This window comes from Dasypus novemcinctus, chromosome 25 (assembly GCF_030445035.2).
Source record: "Dasypus novemcinctus isolate mDasNov1 chromosome 25, mDasNov1.1.hap2, whole genome shotgun sequence".
NCBI classification, from domain to species: Eukaryota; Metazoa; Chordata; class Mammalia; order Cingulata; family Dasypodidae; genus Dasypus; species Dasypus novemcinctus.
In genome coordinates this window covers 17,370,052-17,383,271 of record NC_080697.1, presented here as the reverse complement: position 1 = coordinate 17,383,271, position 13,220 = coordinate 17,370,052, and the positions used below count along the sequence as shown (strand labels likewise).

The 13,220-nt window shown below is 51.8% G+C and overlaps 1 protein-coding gene across 4 annotated transcripts in view; it reads right to left on the bottom strand.

Annotated features, from left to right (window-relative positions):
• The window catches only part of DPYSL5 (dihydropyrimidinase like 5), a 103,900-nt gene extending 91,610 nt beyond the window's left edge, over positions 1 to 12,290 (bottom strand). For 2 of the 4 annotated variants that reach the window (XM_004451480.4, XM_023586843.3), the window contains exon 1: positions 12,157 to 12,290. The gene's annotated coding sequence lies outside the window, so the exon portion shown is untranslated. Of the gene's footprint in view, positions 1 to 3,040; positions 3,194 to 12,156 lie in introns of those variants that run through there. The other 2 variants (XM_058287745.2, XM_058287744.2) reach the window with 2 other exon arrangements.
• Positions 12,291 to 13,220: the final 930 nt, after the last annotated feature.

Below are 13,220 nucleotides of genomic sequence, written 5' to 3'. Positions count from 1 at the left end.
TACACAGTGGCCAGGAACTGGGGCCCATGGGGGTCATCTTAGACTGTGTCTGCCAAGTCCTTGGAGGGAACACGTGTCCACAGTAACCAAAACATAGGCAGAATGGAGCAAACATGCTCCACGAGGGAACCAATGCCACGGAGGGTCCATCTGAGACCAGGGGGCAAAACCTCACCAGAGATTCTCCCTGCACAGACGATCGGAAGCGAAAGGGTCCAGGCAGCCCCTCCTCTGGGAGATGGGTGAATGTCGCCCGAGGTTCCTTTTAGCTCCAATACCCTGAGGTGGCACCTGACCCACCTTAGGGGGGCTTGGAAAGTGCCTGTTGTTGAAGGAAGGGCTGAAGCAAGGAGCACATGCACGTGCGGCCATGGGGAGGTGCACGATGCTACGCGGTGCTTCTCATCATCTGCGTTCTGATTTAAACCAGAATTTCCCTTAAATAAATTAACTGAAATACTCTGTTCATCAGCAGTAACGGGTCGTTCCCTCTTCCTGGTTTCAGAGCCTGTTTTCAATTTCGTCTATTTAATGGCCATGCTCGGGACTGAATCGTGTCCCTTAAAGACCTATTCAAGTCTTAAAATGTGTTCCTGTGGGGTGAACCCATTTGTAATTAGGACCTTTAAAGGTGTTAATTAGGGAAGCAGGAGTGACTCAAGCAGCTGGGCTCCCCCCCACCACATGGGAGATCTTGGGTTCGGTTCCCGGAAGAAGATGAGTAAGACAACAAGCTGGCATGGCAAGCTGATGCAACAAGGAGACACGAAGAGGAAACAAAATGAGAGAGTCAAAGCAGGGAGCAGAGGTGGCTCAAGCAATTGAGCACCTCTCTCCCACATGGGAGGTCCCAGGTTCTGTTCTCAGTGCCTCCTTAAGATGAGCAGCAGACACAGAGAGCACGCAGGAAATGGATACAGAGAGCAGAGAGTGAGTGCAAAACAAGGGGGGGGGGTGGAGTAAATTTTAAAAACAAATCTTTAAAAAAAAAAGATGTTATTAGATAAGGAGAGGGGTAGGCTCATCTGTGAATAGGATTTTCAAAGGTCCTATTTAGAGGAGTCCAAATTGAGGCATAATCCCCATCGCTGGAGTTCTCGTAAGGAGAGGACACAGGTGGCTTGAGCAGGAAGATCCAGAAGAAGTCATGTGACAGAGGAGGATGCAAGCCAAGGAACCCCAGAGGCTGCAGCAAGTCAGCAGAGTGCTCCAGGCTCCCGGGGAGAGCCAGGCCTGTCGAGACCCGGACTTTAGACTTCAGCCTCCAGAGCTGTGAGACAATAAATCACGTTGCACGGCAGCCCAGGCAAACTAAGGTCCCAGAGCTCTCCTCTGCATGCTTGTGTCTTGGGGGTCTGCATCGGGGGTCCTACTGAGAACATAAGCCATGAACTTCACCCTTCTCAAGTTTTCTCTTATTTATTTATTTGTTTGTTTGTTTGTTTGTTTATTTCTCTCTCCTTCCTCCCCCCCACCCCGGTTGGGTGTGTCTGTTCTCTGTGTCTATTTGCTGCGTATTCTTGTGTCCGCTTCTGTTGTTGTCAGCAGCACGGGAATCTATGTTTCTTTTTGTTGCATCATCTTGCTGTGTCAGCTCTCCGTGTGTGCAGCGCCATTCCTGGGCAGCTTTGCACTTTCTTTCGTGCTGGGCGGCTCTCCTTATGGGGCGCACTCCTTGCGCATGGGGATCCCTACACGGCGGACACCCCTGTGTGGCACGGCACTCCTTGCGTGCATCAGCACCGCGCATGGGCCAGCTCCACATGGGTCAAGGAGGCCCGGGGTTTGAACCGCGGACCTTCCATGTGGTAGACAGATGCCCTAACCACTGGGCCAAGTCCTCTTCCCTCCAGTTTTCTTGAGTCTCTGACAGGGTGAGTCAGAGGCAGCTGGGGCTGCCAAATTATTATTATTGTTTAAAATGCTGGCAAAACATGTCCACGATAAACATGTAAAACCATATAAATACTGACGATTTCTCCAGGCCCCTCTTCTAGAGATGGTGCTCCAGAAAGCATCATGGGTTTCTACGTGCTTCCTTCTTTGGATAGTCCATGCATATTTAAGCATTTGTGTAAGGCTACTCCCTTTTGAATTATATAAACGGAAGCATTAAGTATTGTTCTGCACTGGTTTCTCAAGGATGATATATAATATATAAATGGTTCCATACCAGAACAGGAAGATCTGCCTTATTCTTTTGAATGGCTGCATAATATTCCTCTGAAAGGATGTATTATAATATATTTAATTAGTGCTCCAATGCTGGACATTTAGGTTGTGTCTAACTTTTTGCTAGTACAAACAATGCCACAGTCTCTCTTCCTGTTTTTCATTGTACACATATGCTTATATATCTTCAGGGTAAATTCTTAGATATTTATATTTCTGGGTCATAGGGTGTGTGCAATTTTAATCTGACAGATGGTGCCACATGGGAGGCCTGTGCCTTTGGGCTGAACAGGGGATCCCCAGCATGGGTGGCACACATCACAGCATCTAGTCACGATCGTCTCACTCTACAGAGAAAGACCTGGTGGGATTTGGACTCAATTTCCCCACCTGTGCTCTCCACTACCTCCACACCAATAATCCCACCATCTACCCCCTCCACCTGATAATCAAGAAACCTCTGATGGTATTTTTGGGCATTTTATATTCCTCAATGCGCCTGAGCCCCTGGACAACACCGTCGGCTCTGCGTGTTGCGGCTCTGTGCGTGTCATCCCATTGGTCCTCTAATGGGGTGTTAGTTAGATACTGACATTCCTCAGTCCTGTAAATCAGAAGGAAACTGAGGCTTGGGGAGGTTAAATAAATTTTGCCCGAGGTCTCGAGGAAGGAAGCAGTCAGGATTCAAGCCAGAGCTCTCTCACTTGCATGCAAGGTCCTTCCTGGAAACCACACTGGCCCTTACGCAGCTCGGGGTGGGGGTGGGGGGGTAGGGGTTCAAAGCCATTTCAAATAGCAGCACCCCGATACCTGGAGTCCCTTCGCACTAAATTTCACCGTTAGCGGACAGGTGGTCAACCTCTCTCACCTTCCAGGCCGCTCCAACTTTCCTCTCAGGTCCTGGCATTTGCATTCGAGCCCCAGGTCCTCAGAGCCTCACTAAGTACTGACTGCTCCTTGTAACGCTGCTGCAGCTCCCCCCAAGACGGAGACACGATCTGATTTCTCTCACAACGGCCAACTGTATAAGAGAACAATTTTGATGAGATCAAAATGGATTTTGATCAGTAAAAATCAGCTTTACTTGTAGGCCTTTGCTTTCCAAATTACCACTGCAGGTTCTGCTTTGGTTGATTATCTTGGACAATTTTATTCCTACTTTTCCACAAATTCGTTAATGTAAATGTTCCAATGACAAGACTAGAAAATATTCTCCGAACAAAGAACTTGGCGAAATTGGTCCTCAAGCCAAAGAATGAGCAAATATTTATGTACTTCTCTTTATGTGTGAAATCACATCCTCCACGCCAAACAACAATTTTTAAAGATAACCTCTAGTGTCAACAATTTATTATCAGCTGGGGAACACAATCATGTTATGTGATATTCACAAAAATGTGAACAATGATTTTCACTGTTGGTCTTTGTAAAATTATGAAAAATTGGGCATCAGTAAGTAAAAGTTAAAATATAGTACATTCTAATGGAATGGCTGCTAGCCATTTAAAAGCATGCATTTCTAATTTATGTAGAACCATGAAAAAGTTTTCTCTAAAAGGCAGGTTAAGGGGCAAAATACAAAATAGTACCCATGCTGTGATTGCAACTCTAAAAATTACGTAAGCATATGTACAAGGGCTTGAATGGGAAAAGCAAAAATTAAAATACCTGCCTTAGCCAAGTGGCCTGTAGATGGTTTTATATTTGCTTATATGAATGCGATTTATATAATAAAACATTTATATCTCTTAAAGGATAAAATTAAATCCTATGTTATAAGAGATATGAAATGTCTACATGCTTACAGGACTCAGAGTTCAAGTGGTGAATCCAGGTCTTAAAGCACTGTTAAATCTGATCTTGCCCATTCACTCATATGAGGAACGATATCAAAATGGCAGGCTCAGGAGAGGAAGAGAGTCCTCAGGAACAATGGGTCTCAGAGGAAAAAAAGATCCTAAAGTAGGAACTTGCTTGTCACACTCTTAATGTGCCCGGCTGCTGTCACAAATACCACATTTGGTATTTGTGGTTGGTTTAAACAGCATTCATTTATTGGCTCACAGTTTCAGAGGCCAGAAGTCCATCATCAAGATATTGGCAAATCTTGCTTCCCCCACCAAAGACAATAGCATTCTAGTGCTGGCTGTTGTTGATCCTTGGCATCCTTGACTTTCACCTCTGCCTCATGTCGCATGGGTTGTCTTCTCATTTCTCGTGTCTGCTCTTCTAGTTTTCCACTGACTTCTAGCTCCTGGCTCCTTATAAGGACACCAGTACCCCGGATTAAGACCCACCCTGCTGGGGATTGAACGACATCCCCTATGAAAGGCATGGTAGGGTCCCAACCCCGGGTCCTATGGGTGTGAGCTCATTTGAAAATAAGACCTTTGAAGATGCTATGAGTCAAGGCGGGTCCAAACAGAATGAGGGAGGACCTTCATCCCATCTGGCTAAGTCCTCAAAAGCAAAGGAAAGTGGACACAGAAAGAAAAGCCACAGGGAGCAGTTAGAAGCTGGAACTCAATGGCACCCAAAGGGAAAGAAGACGTCACCATGTGCATTGAAACGTGACTGAAAAGTCAAGGAATCCCAGAGATGGTCCATCAGTCAGAAAATACCAACCCTAGGAGAATGCAAGCAGTTCAGCCTCTGAAACCATGAGCCAATAAATTCCTGTTGTTACGGCAACCATTTAATGGTATTTGTTTTAGCAGTCAGGAAACAAATACATGCCCCCTCATTCATTTGGGCTACATCATAAGTACTTAACAATAGTTTCACACCCAAAGGAAGGCAGATTAAGATTAGGAACATGTCTAAATTGCGGTACATCATTCAATCTACCACATGCTCCTTTGGCTGCACGTGATCCATTCCCATCATCCTATAATTATGTTTCAATCACTGCTCTTAATCCACCCTGCCCATGTGGATCATTGCCGGCCCCTGAGCCACAGAGTAAAAGAACAGTCGTGGAGGTGAGATGGCCTGTCTTCCCCCACACTCTAAAAGCTACATTATTCATCTCTTTGTCCCCTGTCATCATTGTTTTTCATTAGTTGCCATAGTCTTTCCCTCATAATCCAATTGTAAAAGTCATGTCCATCATAAATAGTTTTAGAAACCCACAAAAAATGGGATATATGTTATAATCTGTGATTCCATTATGACATTTTTGGAAGGAAAATTTTAAGCCACAGAAATCACACAATTCAAAATTCTATTTGGTCGCACACAAGAAATACAAAAAATTCACGTTAATCTTGCCCCATGCTTTCATCAATGCATGGGATCAAGGTTGTGATTATAATCTGATTCTTATATTTTTCTTAAACAAACAGGAGTTAGGAAACTTCTATAGAAAGACTAAGTCTGATATACAACCAAGAGTTTAAAAGTGTTCATTTCAACCATCTACCAGTTGCTTTATGGATAATTCATGAAAATGAGTCTAATTTTTTTGTTAGGCTACCATGGAGTCAGAGATGTAGTTTAAATTTCTACCTTTTGCTGAAGAATAAGAGTTTGAAAACAATCACAGATCAAGCCGTATCAGGAAGCCAGTTAATCACATTGGTCTTCTAAAACCAGTTAATCACAGCACTGCATACCTTGGAGTGTTCTTTATTTTTAAAAATTTCATCATTCATTTTACTATTTGACATAATTTACTAAAGCAGAAAATAGGCATACCTTGACACAGCAATTCCACCCCTAAAGTATATACCTAGCAGACATGTATTTCACCAAATCCACATACTAGAATGTTCGGGCAGCACCATTCTGGAAACAACCCCAAAGCTCACTAACAGCATAATGGATAAATTGTGGAACATTCACATAATGCAATGCTTGATCGTAATGAAAAGGAACAAACTAAACACGATAATAAAAGGAATCTCACAAACACAACATTAGGCAAAAGATGCCTTTTGCAAAAGAGTACCTACTGTGTGACTCCATTTGTAAAACATTCAAAAACACGCAAAGCTCATCTATGCTGCCAGAAGCCTGTAGGACAGAGGTAGGTTACCCTGGAGGAAAAGGGGTGGGGAGGGGGCCCCCGGGGGCTTCTGGGGCCTGGGAAACTCCTGTTTCTTGATCTGGGCGCTGATTACATGGACTTGTTTGTGAAAATTCACCAAGCTATATACACTAAACGCTTTGTACATTTTTCTCTGTATGCATCAATAAAAAGTTGAAAAAATAAAAGTCATTTTCAAAGTACACCCCCACCCACTCCAGCCCCCACAAGCCCCCATTTTATGAATGTGTGCCGCCCACTTTAAAATAATCTAAGGACCTTCATTCACAAAAGTTGAAAGGGTTTTACATATGATGGAAACAGGAAGGAAGAGACATTAAATTTAAAAACTGGGGGCTACATGTGAATTTTATAACAGAATGAACATCTCAATCCACAAGGGCAGAAATCTGTTCCCAGTGGTAAAAAAATGATAAAGGAGATTTCAGCGTGGAGAGAGGAGCTCGCTCGGTAGAGTGACAAAAGGGGAGGCCATGCCCAGACAAAAGCAGAGAATAAAGGCCCAAGGCCTGAGAAACTGGAGCCAGCCTGGGGAGGGTGTGAAGGCAACAAAGGGGAGGCCTGGAAATGGCCACCCAGGTGACCCAAAGATGGCGTGACTGAGTACGAGGCGCTGTCTTTGTGTGGGAGACACCGATTCACAAGGAGGAAACAGGCCCCCCAAATTTTGCCTAGCAGATGAAAATAGACAGATGTTGGGGGCAGAGAGGAACACAACTGCTCAATTCAGATGGCAGAAAGTCTCCTTTTTTTCCCAAAGAATCTGGTCATTCATAAAACTTCAACTCTACTTGGGTCAAATGATTTTATATTTAAATGGGGATCCAAAGGTCTCATTGGCTAGAAGATTCTGCAAAATATTACTGAAATCATTCAGGGGGTCCTTCTTTCAATATTATCTGTTGAGGGCTCACACTGAGTAGTCTCTTGTGCTAGATGCCACATGGAGGGAAAAGAGAGGTCCATATGCTATTTTAAACATGGCAGAGCGGGCCCTTTTAGAATGGGACAGCCCAGGACTAAATTCTTCAGCTTACTGTAAACTGTTGCTTATTGACACTGGTAAGGGCCTCAGCTTGGAGTGATGTTTGAAAACACAGACCCTGGAGCAGACTCTTGGGTTTGAAGCCTGGGGCTACCTCTTCCCTGCACAGGTGACCCCGTGCCACCACTGCCTCCTCTGCCCAACGGGGGTGCTAATAGTACCTAACTCACAGGAACTAGAACAGCACTTGGCACAAGTGTTTTGAAAGTGTCTGTAATAGGGAAGACGGTATTTCTTAGCTGGCAAATGAGGGATTTTTATTCCCAACAATTTGCGGCCAGCCAAAGACAATCGCTCATTCCCACATGGAGAACAAGAACAGCCTTGAAACAAGCGCTCTCCATCCGCCAGAGGGACTGCTCTTTTCCATGGTGCAGGTGACACCAGGCCAGCCCTACACATGATGATTTGACAAAGCCGGGGACAGAGAGCTTCTGGAATATTCCTAACCGCAAGTTCTCAGCTGCTGAAAACAGCTGTGCTTCAAGAGGCTTCAGGGGAACAGACTTAACACAGAGCCTTCCCACTCTTTGCAAGGATGGGTGCTTCGGGGAGTGGTCTTAATTATTTTTTTTGTTCCCACTGTTCCCACAGGCCCCTTGGGACAAAAGAGTAAAGGGAAGGGCCAAAGGTTTTCTGGGCACACATTCTGGGGGGAGATTACAAAGAAAATGAGGATGATGATAACTACCAACACTTACTAGACGCCAGGCACGGCTCTCTGCGCTATATGGACAGGCCTTGAAATAACCTTCCCAGGGGCCTAAAGCCGTCCCCATGTTATCGATGAAGAAACAATCTCTGAGAAAAAAGCAACTCGCCTAAGCAGAGACAGAAAATGCAGAGTTGGGATTTGAACCAAGTCCTCTGAGACTACGAGGAAGGGGTCTGGGCAGGGGGAGAGAAGGAAACAAGTACAAAACCTGGCTGCGATTAATAAGAGGCTGAGAGGGGCTCGTGGGATGCTATGGTTGAGTCCATTTATTTCAAGTGAAAGACATCTCAAAGATTGAAATAGAACAAATCATAGCGTTCATTAATTTATTTTGTTAAGGTATGTAATCTGTGCCCCCTTTTATACATAAGTATAAAAATTCATTAATTAAAGATTCACACTACAGTATTTGAACCTTCCACATAAGCAGCTTAAGGCAAAGCATTCTTGAAATTATTTCTCATTTATTTGCTATGAGTAAACTAAGGAGGGGTTTGAAGTGCTTATTAAAGAAACATATGTATTCTTTTTTGATCCCTTATTATACCATTTCTTCCTACAGAATTTCACATCTACAGAGGTTTTCTGTGTTACTGTTTGCCTAGGATATCCTGTGAACTAAGTCATAGGAGACCTTTCTAAATTATTTTCTTAGAGCTCAGAAAATAAAAATGTATAAATAGGATCAGATTCGATCAGAAGCCAGAAAATTTTTATACCAGAAAGACTGGGTCTCAGGTACTCTTTCTAATAATACCAGGTTCTCTGGCCTTTGATATTTACCAAAGCCCTAATTGGGAAGAAAAAGATCTGCAGAAACAGTTTCCTCTTCCTCCAGGGACTCGCCCACGCTATGATACCCACAGGCCTGCGCTTCCCCGGAGCGAACCCAGGGGCGCACTCAGCCCGGAGACCCAGGGGGCTCGGAAGCAAGGACGGGGAGTTGTTCTTTTAATTGCACCCCTCCTTTTACTGATCTCCACCATGGGGGGTAGAGAGAAAAAGGTGAAGGGGCTGCAGATGAACTGACACCAAGTCCTCAAACCCAGCTTTGGCCGCCGGTGGACTCCTCCCTCCCTGGCTGAGAAACTTGTTTCCAGAGGTGGCAGCGAGCAGCACCTTGAGAGCCACACAACTCCCGCCTGAAATGTTCATCTCAGATGAGCCACGCTGCCAAGGGCCAGGTCTCCGTTCCCACGAGCATCTTTTGTGCACCCAGGTGAGGTCCCCGAGCTGCGGAAGCCGGGGACCTAGAACAGCACCCCGGAATTGGAGGACGCAAAGTCCTCCTCGGGGGCCAGCCTCCAGGCATTTTCATGGGGGGGGGCTTTGGTGGAACATGGGGGGAGAGGCTGTTTCCCTTTCGCTGCCAAGATGTGCTAGTCCTGCAGACACTGCTCATCCAGGGACGCCCCATCGCGGGGAGAGGACAGGCCTGCAGCGTCCCGCGGTGCTCTAAGAGGATTACCCCTTAAATAAGCCGCAGAACGATGCCACCGAGGATAAACCAGGCAAGCGTGCCCTCCTGAAGCTTTCCCCCTTGGGTCATGACACAAAAACTCATCGCCCACCGAAACACTGTCACTAGAAACACCCCCCGTTGTCAGACTTCTGGTTTCTATTTTGGGGATTCCTGGTTTTCACCTACCTTGCGTGCCTACGTGCCTATGTTTATTGATTCTGTCACAAACATCCACTGAGCAACATTCCGGGGGCCCTTCCAGACCAGTTTTGTCAATTCGGAGAGGCACCTCCTCAGAGCACCATTTTTAAAAACCCGTGGTCACTGAGTACAGCCCAGACCAGCAGCCGTCACGACTGTCAACCACCGTCTGTTCTGAGAGCCAACGCCACATCACAGCCCCTCGCCTTACACACCAACTCGGTGGAAAAAGACAAGTCTGAGGTTCCGAGACTGGGATAAGCGGGTCCAAGGCTCAACAGTTAACCCAACAGCAGATGTTAAGTCTCACGGAGTAGTGCTATGATGCTCCGTAATTTAGCCAAGCTTCTTTCCGGCTTGGAACAAAAATTCCTTTTATTTATTTTTTTAAAGTGAATGTCAATGTAAAATTATAAATCTTGGGATCAAGAGCCACCTTTAACTGACCAACTAAACAATTTTCAAAGAAAACTTGGAAAATGGAATCCTGGCTTTGGGCTGCCACTTCTCATGTCAAGGTGCTGCAACGGGGACATGGACCCTGTTGAGCCAGAGCCAGAGCCAAGCTCCGTGGAAGCCCTGGTCTGTGTTTCCAGTCACCTGCTGTCCCACGGGCAATGGCCCCCTCCCATCACAGAGCCAACCAGTCTTAGGTCAGCAGACAATAAGGGCGAAATCCCGCCAAGGACACATCGGCTTGGGTGTGGTCACTGGCAGAGGGACGCATTTGCCCCTGGCTGCAGGCTGGCTGGGCCGCGCCCTGGGCAGGGGACCTCAGCGACCCGCTTCTCCGCGATTCCCTGGAGGTTCCCTGGAGGTTCGCAGCAGCCCCTCCGGCTCCCTCCGCAGACAAAGCCCAGCGGCTCCGGGCGCCCGCTCCGCCCCAGGGGGGCCTCGGCCGCTCTGCGTCGCCAACCACGCCACGTCCCGGCTGCGGGCCACCAGCGCAGCCAGGAGGGCCCATGAGCCGAGGGCGCCGCCAAGGGCTGGGGAACGGGCACCCGCACCCCGGAATTCACGGCGGAGCCGGGTGCCCCCACGCAAACCCCAAAGAGCCGGGCACCGACTGTTTTTCACCCCCCGAGGCCCTGAGTTTTCTCCGGGTGCATTTTCTGCACCCGAAAACCACCAACGTGAGTTCTCGGGGTCCCCCGTGTGTCGCCGGTGCCGGCTATTGTTCTCCCGGTCGCCGAGCGGCAGGCGTCCCCCTGCATCCTCCCCAGCAACATCTGCCGCCCGCAAAGCCTCCCGGCTCCACCGGGAAACGAGGGGCGTGTGCCGGGGGCACTGCGGGTCCCCCCAGAGCCGGTCCCCAGGGGCTAGTCTCGAGCCGGGAGACAAAAGGTCCTGGCGGGGCCCACCAGGATCCGCATTCTGGACCCCGAGCTCGGTCCCCGGGCCACGCCCAGCGGCCACCTGGGTCTCCAGGCCCCGCGCCCGGAGCCGAGGGTCTTTGGGCAGCGGCAGCCCCTCCCTCCCCGAAATGCACCCCCTGGCCCAGAGGGACCCCTCCCCTGCACAGCTCAGGCCTGCTCCTCCTCCGGGTCCTCCCTCCTCAAATCCCGCGGTCCCACCCTCCCGCGCCCCTCCCCTCCGCATTCTTCAGCAGACCCAGGCCCACCCCGCGCTCCCCGCACCCAGCTCCTGCCCTCCCGCCCCAGGCCGGGCCCCCGCCCCTCCTCATTGATCCCAAACCCTGGTCTCCACCCCTCCCATCTCACAGGCCAGGCACCTGTCCCCACGCAGCCTCCCGGTTCCCCACCCTTCCCCACCTTTGCTCAACCCGCAGCCGGCCCCGCCACTCCCCGGCCCGCCTGCTCCCACTCGGGTCCCCTTCCCAGGCCGGCGGGCTCGAGGCTGCGGGGCGAGCGCCTGCGCTAGGCTCGAGCGGAGGGACCCGCGCGCCCGTCGCCTGGCCCCGCAGCGGCGAGGAGAGGCCTTTGTGATCCCGGCAGGTGCCTTGGAAAAGGCGGGTGTCTGTCAGTCGGCGCGGCGGGCGGGATGCGCCACCGGGTCCAGGCCCCGCGGGGACAAATCCCCCCCTCCGGGGACGAGAGGGACCGAGGTGTGTGTGCCCGGGTGGTGGGTGGGGCCGAGGCAGCGCCAGCCCTGGGTCGGGGGCAGGACCACGAGCCTCCGCCCGGCCTCCGAGGCGTCGCTGCCTCTCCACGGGCGAGCGCCGGGAGCCTACTGGGTGCCAGGCGCCAAGCCTTTCCACCCAGCGCCTCTCGCCGCGGCGCTGTGCCATCCCACCAGGACATATTAAATGCCTACTGTGCGCAAGGCGCTGCACCGCGCTCTGCAGACGTACAAAGAGGACCCGATCGTGGCCCCAGTTTAGCCCCGAGGGTCGCCCCCAAGCCAAAACACACCCCCCGCCGCGTCCCCAGCAGCCGGGGCCCGCAGATCCCCGCCCTTTTGTGCGCCTCGCGGAGGAACGGGGAGAGGGCGAGGCGGGTGCCCCAGCCCGGGCGGGTGAGCCCGCCGCCCACCCCGCCATCACCCACGCCTACGGGCTGCGGCGGCTGCGAGGGTCCGCGGGTCGCTGCACGTCTCCGGGCTCTCACGGTGGCGCCGCAGCTGCGGGGGCTCGGGGCGGCGGCGGCTGCACGCGCCGGGCGCTGGAGTCGGCGGCGGCGGCGGCGGCGGGGGCGGGGGGCGGCCTCCGCCAATCACGCGCGCGCGCGGCCCCGCCCCGGCGCGCCCCTCCCGGCGCGGGCAGGTTAGGGGAGGCGGGGACGGTGGCGCCCCGCATCCTCGGCACCGCGCGCGCGGCCACCGCCTTGGGACTACAACTCCCGACGCGCCCTGCTGCCGGACCGGTGTCCGAGAGGGGCCAGAGGGCGCGGCCCGAGAACCCGCTCGGCCCCCACGGGCCCGGGCCCGCCTTCCTTAGGGTTTCCATGGTGACTCGCGACACTTCACAAAGCCCGGGCGCTGGGCCGCGCCATCGCGCGAGTCCCCCGGGAGCGCTCCGCAGCCTCCCCTCCCCCTGCGGGGCCCGCCCGAGGGGCCGAAACAATGCCCGGCCCCTCCCTCCGGCGCTGCGTGCCCGGTTCCCTCCCTCCCTCCGGCGCTGCGTGCCGGTTCCCTCCCTCCCTCCGGCGCTGCGGGCCCGGCTCCCTCCCTCCCTCCGGCGCTGCGGGCCCGGCTCCCTCCCTCCCTCCGGCGCTGCGTGCCCGGTTCCCTCCCTCCCTCCGGCGCTGCGGGCCCGGCTCCCTCCCTCCCTCCGGGGCTGCGGCGCGCCCGGCCCGTCGCCTGCCAAGTGGCCGCTCGGTGGGCTCGAACCGGGCGGGGGGCAGGGTGATCCTTCCAGGAAAACGGTTCTCACGGCCACAGGGGACGTCTCTTGGGGACCGCCCCGGGTCGTGTCTGACCCGACTGTGGCCTCGAACCCGTTGTTCTCCAGCGGCGACGATTTGGCCTCGCGACGGGGGGGGGCTGCGTCCAGGGCGCTCAGGCCCGGCGGCCTGTCCTAGTTGTGGCGCCTCTTTTCTGGGGACGGCGAGCCCTCCAAGAGTTCATAACCTAATCTGCATGTACTTCACCTTTTTTTCTCCACGTTGTAAACATGCAC